Source organism: Wolffia australiana, chromosome 11 (genome assembly GCF_029677425.1).
Source record: "Wolffia australiana isolate 7733 chromosome 11, ASM2967742v1".
NCBI lineage: Eukaryota > Viridiplantae > Streptophyta > Magnoliopsida > Alismatales > Araceae > Wolffia > Wolffia australiana.
Genome location: NC_135845.1, coordinates 8,220,937 through 8,232,291, shown reverse-complemented (window position 1 = coordinate 8,232,291; position 11,355 = coordinate 8,220,937). Strand labels below are relative to the sequence as shown.

Here is an 11,355-nt window from a genome sequence, read left to right as displayed (position 1 = left end):
ATCTTAATATTGTGATGTTTATAATGAAGTCTCTGCATTCACAAAATGACTTGATGAATTAGGACAAGATCTGAATACAATGATTCCTCTCCTTTAAATATCTCTTCTAAATATTATTAAGAACAATCAAGATGAACATCAAACTATCTGAAAATCACAACACTAAATTACTGATAACATGCATTTTTTGTTGCCTAATCAGAACATATTTACATGTTTATTCTCATTAAGTTGATTATATGTGCATATTATCAGGTTAAAATGATTAAATTTATTTTAGAATGATATTTTGATTTTTTTATGCATTTCTACGCATTTTTACAAATTTTTTGACAACATTTTCTGAAAGAAAATAATTTCTGAGTCAAAATATGATTTTCCATTAAAATTTCAACATTATATTAACATGAATTTCAAAATATTATTTTAATTTTCTTTGCGCAATGCCACCTGTTGCTGTTCGACAAATCCAATGGCGACCAACCAATGGTTAAGGTTAATGATTGGCGTCAGCCAATCATTGACATAAACTGTTATGGCATCGCAATACGGATGCCATAATGGCATGTACGACTAATGCTTTATCTCTCTTAATTTTATTCTCGCTAGAAGGCGTGCCCCAATCAAAAAAGGATGAGCTTTTTGCGATAAATGCTACATGAAGGCCAATGCTCAAATTTACCAAAATAACAATTTTAACAGTTGAACTAGTCAAAAGTTGCAGCATGTCCGGCATGTCATGAGACACATGGCAGCACATGTACATGTGGCACACCTGAGTCATCCTATCAGTGGCTCTTAAAAGGGAGCGGCCTCATGTTGCACACACTGATGCGTCACCACGTCAACTACGACATACTTATTAAAATGAATATTATAATATAGAACTGTTATCTTTTGATGTTGTCATTTTCGAGAGGCAACACTTAGCATAACAAGGACCATAGGTCGTGGATGATGAGGATGAATCTGAGCCAATCATCGCAGTGAATGTCATGACAAGATGAAATCTTAATTGAATGACATGACAATGTCAATGGGAACGAGGAGAGAAAAATCGTTGGATCAAATCATTAGGTAGGAATCATCCAATTTTCGGGCTTGATATCTAATGATCCAAAACTCTGATTAAGCTGTAATTTTAAGGGCAGTTTCTTCTTTATGTCCTCTATTCATCCATGGATATATAAATTGACCTCCCAAACCCTAGAAAAAAACATAGTTAAGCTCACTTCCTCCTAGAGAGACAGATTGAAAGAAAGTAAAGTTTTCAATGTCCATCAAGGTTGTTCTTGGTGTCTTTAGTGCTTGGAGAGGGTGAATAGAGAAGTAGGGAGGCTGATGTGCATCGGGAAGATGGCTTGATCTTGATAGAGTATAGGGATATAAGGTTTGACTCTTGCCTTACATTCACTTCAACATATTTAGGTAGATCATGTAGCACCCCTATCCATCATCAACATCCATCGTCATCTGAACCTATCATCACCTAGCATCACCTCATGTACCACTGTCACTAATAAGTCAAAATTTAGGCAATTAACCTAGTCGATGTGTAATTTCAAGACATGCAGTAATATTTATAATTAAACAGAATTCAATTATTACTAATGTAAATTGGTGAATAAGGGTTCGAACCACAGAGAAGGCTTTGTGATTAAAGGCTGCACAAATGCAGGCTGTAAGGATGCAGGCTGCATACCATGTGGTTGGCAAGGGCATCTCCTTTCTGGTTGTCTTCGCACAACTAGTGATGAACACTAGTCAAACGAGGGTAGCACCACATGATGTCCTCCCATACGCGCTGCAACAGCCGCTAGGAGCAAAAACCTACATGAAACATGTCAACTAACACTTTTGATTTCGATTCTACAACGATATTGTGAAGGTTTCATTCATTGCAGAGGAGTCAACCATCACATATCACCATAGCCTTGGCTGATGCGTTAGTTTGGATACCATAAAAGGAGGAGAAGGCAAAGAGAATTCTCCTTGTGTGACCACAGAGGATACCACTCCCTCCAGCTAGTCCTGGGTTCCTTTTTGCGGCACCATTCACATTCAACTTGAGGTTGCCAATTGGTGGTGGATGCAAGTAGACAAGTTGTAGTCGAATAGTGATGGAGGTGAGGGTCACCGTAATGCCCCAAGTATGAAGGAGATCACACACAAGGGCTGAGCTGCAGGCACATGGCAGAATGAGATGGTGGTTGTGTCGTATCCGCTACTTGACTCGTCACATGATATCCGGTGGTCGCATTTGGGTCCTTGCAAATGAGATGTGATAACATGCTAATAAGAGTTGAGAAAGTGTTAATTTCATCATTTTTTTGGGCATTTAATGCATAAAACATTTATTTTGTAGCGCATGTTATCATGATTTTAGGTTAAAATAATAAATTCCTTGAATTTCAAGTTAAATAACACCTTTAATCAATATTTGGGTCAATTTACACATTTAAATGGTTTAGAATGATGATTAGAACAATTTAAATGATTTTAATTGACCTATTTCTATAAATAAAAAGAAGCTAAAAATTAAAGGTCTTTTTGAAATGAACAAACTAGTTTTTTTTATGCATTTAGAAATGATTTTTACAATTTATTTTATGTGTTCTTTTAATAAAAAATTAAAAAAACCTTTTTTATTTAAACCGGCCCTTAGTGGGCTGTTTTGAGTGCTAACAGTTTCTTTTAAAACCCGCAGAACGCACGAAAGAACGCACCGCACGCAGGGGGGCATAAGCGAATCAGAAGGGTTTTTCACACCTTCGGTGCGCGACACACACGCACACCATTTCGTGCGTGTCGCGCGCAGAGTATAGCCACATAAAGTCCCGCGGAGCCAATCCCATCGCGTTGCACGCTTTGTTGCCTTCCCGGCAACGGCGCCAAATGATAAGCTAAAAAATGCGTGTATATATGTCGTTATTTAGGGATTTTTTGAGCTTAATCGCTAAAATTTTTATGTCCCTTAATGCTTGAGTAAGGGGTCGAACCCTAGGGAGGCGATAGGAAAGTTCAGTTTTCCTCAAATTAGGGATTAGCACTCAAGTTTTAATAGCTATGATTTTTTTTACTTTTAATAGATTTTATGATTAGTTAGCAATCCTTGACAAGAATTACTAACTAATCCCCTACTAGGTTGTTTAAGTATCCAATGGATCTTAGATTCTTAGGATGTCAGTGTAACAAATATCTAGATCAACAGTTTGCTTGAAGTGTGCTTAACGCGTTTGTTTAACCTGAATACTTGATGCAGCTTGAATATTTTTTTTTAAAATTTCTTTTTAGTCAATTGAAAATGATTTAGAGAAGAAATCTGTCACAATAGTTATTACCAGTCTTTTTATAAGGATGTATTCAAATTTCTCATAGGCTAGAAGGCCTAAGGTAATATTTTCTAGTGATTTGTATCTTATTTGATTGATTTCTCACGGATTTAGAATGTTAAGAAGAATTTTTTTTATTATTATATTTTATTTAACCCTGATTAATTCGGAATTGCAAAAATATCCTATGATTGCGAATCGTGAATCTGATTCACGATTCGCTGAATTTTCAGCAGCATGAGCATGGATTTTATGATTTTAAGGAACAAATGTGATTCAAAATAGGATAGGGACAATCGATCTAGGATAATTGATTTGAAATCAAACTAAAATTCACGAGCTAAAATGATTAAAATCAGAACATAAAAAAACGACGACGAACATAAACGGAATGCGAATTTCAGAAAATCAAGTATGAAATAAAGTGCAAAAATCAAACAGGAATAAACCTAGAGGTACCAGGAGCTATCAGGGAATCAATCTGAGCCAATCCCGAACAATGAACGCCAAGTTTTTCCACTGATTTTGGCTTGAACTCGATGAAAAACGGCGGCGACGGATGGGCCGAATTCCTGCCCCAATCGGTCTTCGAATCGCACGTGCTGATTCTTTAGTCTTGAGGGAGGCTAGGCGATCCTTCCTTCAGCTTAAAAAATCAAGAACGCCGGAATAATCTTCCTTTATCGCTTTTTATCGCCGCAGAATCAGAAGAACTTGTTCTTCCGATTCTGTTATTTTTATTTTCTTCTTCTTGTACGCAGAGCGTACAACGCGACGGGATTGGCTCCTCGGGCCTTTATGTGGCTATACTCTGTGCGCGACACACACGAAATTTCGTGCATGCGTGTCGCACACCGAAGGCACAAACGGCACTTCTGATTCGCTTACGCCTCACTGCGTGCGGTGCATCCTTTCATACGCGTTGCGCTTTTTAAAGAAAACTATTAGCTCTCAAATCGGCCCACTAAAAGCCAGTTTTAATAAAAAAAAATTTTTAGCTTATTTTTATTTATAGAAATAGGTCAATTAAATTCATTTAAATTGTCCTAATCATCATTTTAAAACCATTAAAATTTTTAAATTGACCTAATTATTTATTATATGTATTATTAAACTTGAATTTTAAGGAAATTCTTCTTTTAACATAAAATCATGATAACATGCATTAAAAATTAGTGTTTTAGAGCATTAAAACCCAATAAATGTGAGGCAATTAGCATTTATTTAGCTCATATTTGAATGTTATCAAGATGAAAATTTCCCTTTCTAGATCTCCCATAGTAAGTAAGCTATGATGACGTGAAGGAATGGGCTTTGCTGAGAGTGCATTGGCGAGAGAAAAACTTGCCAAAACACTCTAACAGTGCTAGAGTAGAAGGGGTACATAGTACTGGGCATCAATGATGTGTAATTTGGCACCAATAGTTTAGGGTTGTTTCACTATGGAAGAAAAGGTGCTCCATAGTCTCAGCTTGGGGAGATGTGGGGCAAAAATGACAATGCAAATTGAGGCAATGATCGATACGAGTCACTCAATCATCAGTTGGGAGGCCACGATACATGAGTCTCCAAAAGAAAAAAGGAGACGTGAGCGATGATCACCGGACGCCAAATGCGGCGAACCGTGTGCTAGGTGGGGGATTTCTTGCGAAAATGCTCTTATAAAGATCAGTAGGAGAAGGACCCATCGAGGGTAAGCATCCAAATATGATGATCATGAGTGGTACTGATGAGAGTACTCTAGGTCTAGGGTAACATGTCTAAGGGGAGGCCATGCTGCTCCCAAAGTTGACGCGTGTTGCTCATGAGCAGCTATGCCATGGTCAATCGAAGGCTATGAGGCTCAAAGTGTGGATGACAACCTAAGGGCGCATTAGCTATCCATGTATCATACTAGGGGCTAATCTCACCGTGCCCGACATGGCAACATGTGACCTTGGTTATCGCTAGCTAGTGTTGCTGCCAACTCTACCGTCTGCAATGGCCCTAGATATCCATCTCTCTACAAGTCCATTCGCCATACTTGGCTGAGATGAAATTCCCCAATGGGGAGTGCATAGTACGCATACGCCACATGAGCTTCTTCTAAAGCATGCCTTAGACGTCTTGAAGGCGTCTGATCCCTAGTTCCCTCTTGTCCATCGGTCGACAAGCTTTCTCCCAAGAAATTTAGGGGTAGCAACTATCTCCCACGAGGTGATCGGACAATAAGAAATGTGTGCAGAGTCGCTCCACCGAGTGGAGGACTGTGAGCAATAGTGAGTGGACCATAAGGGTATGTAGGGGGATGCTCATGAGGACATGTCGAATAAGTTGGATGCATCTCCCAAGGGATAGAAAAATAAGTTTCCATCCATCTAGTTTCTATCTCAACTTGGCCAGCGAAGCATCAAAATAATGATGCCTAGTGGGTCCAAGAAAGATAGGGCATCTGAGATAATCGAAAGGGAGATATCCTCGTAAGTACATGGACTAGTGTTCGATAATCTGAAGCGCTTTACATTGGTGGACAGACCAACGATAAAGCTGCTCTTTGAGGCATTGAATAGTTGGCTAGAAGCGCGCTCATACGCAATGAGGACACTCATAAGTTCCTTAACGGAGTTTTTATAACCATTGAGGAAAAGGATGTTATCATCTACAAATTGAGAGTGCGAGATGATCATGCATCCCTTTTTCATAAAATATGGTTGGATGAGGACGCGGGCGATCGCTCTTGTGAGCGTACGGCTAAAGACATCTTCCACCAATATGAAAAGGGTGGGTGAGATGGGATCACCTTGCCATAGACCTCTCGTGGCTGTGGAAAAGCCTGTGGAGTTTATCTACCAAAAGAGATAAATGATTCTCTCTAATGCAGGCATCTACAAGAGCGATGAGTGCATCCGTGAACCCAAAGTGACGTAACACTTTGGTAAGGAAACTCCACTTGACTCGATAAAAGCCTTCTCCATAGCTAGTTTGATGATGATATTTGAGTCCCAAATATGAGTGTCTAGTGATTGGGCTAACTCGTGAACGAGCATGAAACTGTCCTAGATCTGTCGACTCTCGACAAAACCACTGGTGTTGGACGTTGGCGGGGACGTCGTCTGGTCGATATCGAGTATGATGGCTCAGTGCCGATAATGGATGATGGTATCGAATGTCGACGATGTCATCGTCTGGCAGAACAAAACCCTAACGGGTCGATGTAACTACGATGCGATGAATGTCCTACGTGTCATTCGTGCAGGCTCTGACTCAAGGGAGGCACCGACGTCCAAGCTTGGACGGGTTGCCGGGTGACGCAGATGGTGGCCTCTCGAACCTCGTTGGAGTGACGAAGGTGACTATGGCCAAATGGAATCAATCCCTAGGGCTCGCACGTAACGGACGGTCGAGTCCGTACCGGTAAGACACTCAAAGACGTCTTAGTTTTCTCTCAATACCTCTCTCACCTACCTAACCCGAGCGCGGTGGAGTCGAGACGAAACTATACTACAAGCGGAAATTAAACGAGCAACGGGGAGTACGTCGTACCTCGTCGGTGTGGCTCGTGGCATAGAATTTCGTCGACGTCGGCGGCGGTCAAAGTGGGAGGGGCAGAGAGGCGCTGGAGAGCGTACGGCGGCTCAACGAGCGATGTGATGGTGCTAGAGCGTATGTAAAGGGGCAGATGAGAGGAGACGGTGGAGCGTCGATCGAGGTGTTGTAACTCGAGAAACTCTGTAGGAACCGTTGGAGCTAAAGGCACTAGTCAACTTCGACGGATCGAGTAACAGGTGCGAGTGGCATTGACCCTTCACAGTGCGTGGTAGAAAATCTTGGTAAGGTTCAGTAGCCGGAGACGGGCCAAACCGTCACAAGCAGGCGGTTGATGGGAGCAGGGTTGTCGCCTCAGCGCCGAGGATGGGTCCAGAGGTAGTCCTCAGTCAGGGTGTTCCCGTCCAAGTCCAATCCTGGACAAGGGATTGGCGATCAATAGGTCCTGGGTCAGCTGTCTTCTCGTCCAAGGCAGTTCCTGGGTCAAGAGCGTCTCACAACCGGTGGACCAATTGAAGGGACTCTTGATCCGGGCGACTCCTGGTCAAGACCAAGATCAAGTATCCTGTCTGAACAATCCGATCTTCAGAGTTCACAGCGAGTATTTTGCCGAGCAAGAAAATCCGGCCAACAAGTCCAGTCGGCTGACCAGAGAGATCACGACCAGATTGATTTTGGCAAAATTCACCAAACGATGGCAGGACTTGGACTTTCTAGCCTCTGGACAGTCCCGATGATGGATATCCCCTTCGTAGTTCTCTTAGGCCATGGGGAAAATTTCTAATGGCTGCCCCAAATCATCAGTACCGCGGGGAGTTGCACTCCCTCGACATAACGACAATAAGGTGGCTACGGTGGGCGGCCGTTGACCAGTAGTCGCAGGGATGCGAAAGCTTGCCAAGAGCCCCGTAGTTCAGAAATTTCTCCCCAGAAGTGAGAATCAGACAGGAGGGCTTTGAGGGGGGGAGCCAAAGGGGCAATCCTGGCTCGTTCCCCCCTCCCCCTTTCAGTCAATCACCTTCCCGAATGCAGAATTAAGTCGTCGAGCGTGAATTTGGGGGATTGGGAATTTACACGGCCAAAGGGGGGGGCCAGGTAGGAAGAGTTGAAGGGGCGAGGGAGGAGGGATTGTAGATTCCTTCCCTTACCTCCTTCTGATAGCTTCCATTCCCAGGCGGATCCGGCAGGATCCTCTCATCCCCCCCCTCCCCCCTTTATTGATTTCTCTCTAGAGAAGGAGGGGGGGGGGGTTGAGACCAAGAACAGAAAAATGACAAACTCTCAATTCCTGGTCTAAGGGATTAGGGCGCCCACCCTTTCCCTTATAAAGGGGGAAGGGATGGGCCCCTAATGGGCCATGAAGGGAGTCCATTAGGGGAGCCCTTATAAATGGGTTCCCCCCATTACAAACAAAGAAAGAACATAAGAAAACAAAGGGGAAATGAAGGAAATGGGGAAAGAAAGGGAGAGAGACAAGGGGAAGAGGGTCAAAGGAAGGCCCCTCCCCCTTGACGGTAAGATGGTGGACGGACAAAACTCATCGCGAATGCGACAAAACACGACGAAGCGAGAGGGGGAAATGCAAAAACACGAGAGAGAGAGAGAGATGAAAAAAACAGAAATGATAACTCGAGCTACTTCACCCAATCTTCAACATCGAGGGCACGTGGCGCGGATTACATCGTTGATGAATTTTGATGGAGTGCGCCATCAACCACACTATTCAGGTGAGATAAGTCTATCAAGGAAGATTGTGAATCGATTTGTAATGATCTTGGATGCAACTTTAAAGCATACATTACAAAGACTAACAGGGCTAAAGTCTCTAAAAGAAGCTGAAGTGTCCACTTTTAGAATAAGCGCAAAAAAAATGGATTTCCAACTTCTAGGTAGGACTTTACTATATCCCAACATGCTACGAAGAGCCAAAAGGTAAAGCGTAAACATCTCCTTGATAGGAAGAACAAACTCCATGCCTACTATATCCCAACATGATATGTAGAACTCTATAGAAAACCCATGCGGTCCTGGGCCTTATTCTAACAAAAGGAGAAGACCACGTCCTTTACCTGTGATGGTGTAGGAAGGGTTGTGAGTAGGACATTGTCTTGGTCGATTACCATGTGGGGAATGGAATCTAGTAAATCCTTACTCGTAGTAGTCGATTGTAAAACAAGGAGTGTACTATAGTATGTGACCTTGTGTGTCGCTAGCTCGGCTGGGTCTTGATTATGCATCCCTAATTGGGTTGCATAATTAGGATGAACTCTGTGACCAATAGAGGCATGAAAGAAACATGTGTTTTTGTCTCCTTGTAGCCTTTGGATACATGATATCTATAGGTAGAAAATATCCTATCATCATGTGGCATCCTTGAGCTATTCACTACGCCTAAGCTTGCGCTCTGCCGCTTCATCTATCCAAGCATCCTATAGCTATCGCTAGATAGCTAAAAACACTGCCTTGAGTTCTTCGAACGGTGTGTGCATGTCCCCAAATACATGTCTATTCCACCATTTAGGGTGTAACTTGAGGTTCCTCAGTCTGTAATTGAGGTTATCCATGGGCGACGTAGAGATCACCCCATGCCAGTGGTGACACATAAAGATTTGAAAAGCTTCATGTTCTAGCCACATAGTTTGGAATCAGAAAGGCGGCGTGCGGACGTGAATACATGTATCCAGGAGAAGGAGAATTGGTCAATGATCAGAGTGATATCGCCACAAAAGGTCGATAATAATATTGCATTGTAGTAGTGCTTTGTGAAGTAGCAGTCAAGTCATTCATACATACACATGTTTGCTTGGTGCTCATTGCACCATGTCCATCTCTCACCTATAGTGAGGGGGCTCCACTAGTGAAGCCTAATGAAGAAAGACGTTGAACGCTTGCATGGATCTCAATCTAGGCGCCCAACCTCCCTGGCATTCATTGACTGCTCGTACGTAGTTGAAATCCCTGCTATAAACCAGGGGAGATCAACGAAACGCGGATGGATGTGTAAATGCTGGATTAGTTCCTCCCATAGGGAACTAATGCATAGACTACCATGAGAATGTAAGGCATCAAGGAGGGCTGAACGACGAAGGTGACATACAGGGTTCCTTCATCCATGTGCTCCAAACGAATAGTCTCGTGCCCAAAATAGCCATATCTTATTGGAGGAGTGGTAGTAGAGTGATCCATTCTGAGTTTCCTTATCATAAAGTGTGCCCTATCTGGGGTAGTCATCGGTTCAATGAGCCCAACTATTCTTAGTTTGTGCCTATTGATGAGTGATAGGAGGTGAGATTGGGTAAGAGGGTTACCTATCACTCGACAATTCCAAATGAGACTTGGAATCATAGAACTATCAGCTCACGTTGCGCACCCTAGATTCGTTGTTATACATGCAAGAAGTGTAAGGTGTATCTGAGTGATGCCCAAGAGGTGGTGAGATGTCTGTATTTGAGTCCTTAGATATGGAGACATCGTCCTTCTCCTCGCCCATGGAAGCATGTCCAATAGTGTTCCCACATAGGTCATCACTACGGAGAGAGGCTTAACGTTTAGTCAAGCATTCCTCCATAGCAAGTGGTATATGGGGTGGGTGGGATCAAGTAGAGTGGCTGGGTTGGGTGGGTGGGGAAGGGCGTGGTAGGTATGTCAAGTGGGTGGGTTATGGGTAAAAAAAAATGTCGAGAAGGTGGGGATGTGGATCAATGACTAGGCGTGAGTGGGAAAATGGATGGTGGGAATGGCAAGAGGTGAGGGAGGTTAGGCGGCTAGAGGAAGGAGTTGGTTGGCTGGGAGATGGGTGATGAGGGGTAAGTGTGGTGGACGATGGCGGACGTCAAGGAGAGGGAGGACAAGGTGGGGAAGGTGTAAGAAGGTAATGGATAATGACAACAGATGATGGGGTTAAAGGGCATGGGGATGGATGATGAAGAGAAGGTTGTGTGGAGCTTGAGGATATAGGCCAAGAGGAACTAGGGGGAGAGGAAGTCAAAGTAGCATGTGGGGCACTAAGGTGAGTCTCTCCTACTTTAGTACAACTTTGAGTATCATATCCATCTACTACCGCTAAAGGGCAAATGTGATGCAGGACGGACGCGATCGACGTCCTGCGGCGGAAGCGTGCGGTCCGCTCGTCCCTCTCGGGGACGTGCATCTTGGGCGGCACGCCCGCCTTGTCGGTGGGTGTCCCGGAAGGGTCCTGCGCGGGGCCTCAATTCGTAGAAGCCGAGGGTCACCGTTCTCGACCTGGTCAATGCCCACGGGGTCGTCGTAGAGGCATTGGTGGGCCTGACGACCGGTGGGCGGATAGGTTCAGCCGGCCGGATAGCGAATACGGTGGCGAACGATACAACGGCTTACAACAGCTGACGGCGTGGGCCGCGGCGAGGCGGCGCGGGGCGCGGCGGCGAGTGGCGAGTGCGCTGGCGGCGGCGGCCCGTGGCGGCGTTGCTGCCCCTGCGGCGGGCTGCCCTTGCGGCGGCTGCGCTGCAAGGCGGCTGTG

General features: G+C 44.1%; 1 long non-coding RNA gene across 1 annotated transcript; it reads right to left on the bottom strand.

The window, feature by feature from the left end:
* Window positions 1-1,597: 1,597 nt before the first annotated feature.
* LOC144709420 (uncharacterized) lies at window positions 1,598-4,207 on the bottom strand. Its single transcript, XR_013583023.1, has 3 exons — window positions 3,782-4,207; window positions 1,915-2,292; window positions 1,598-1,830 (listed from the first exon to the last, which is right to left on the bottom strand). It is a non-coding gene; the product is annotated as an uncharacterized LOC144709420 (long non-coding RNA).
* Between the last annotated feature and the right edge of the window lie 7,148 nt (window positions 4,208-11,355).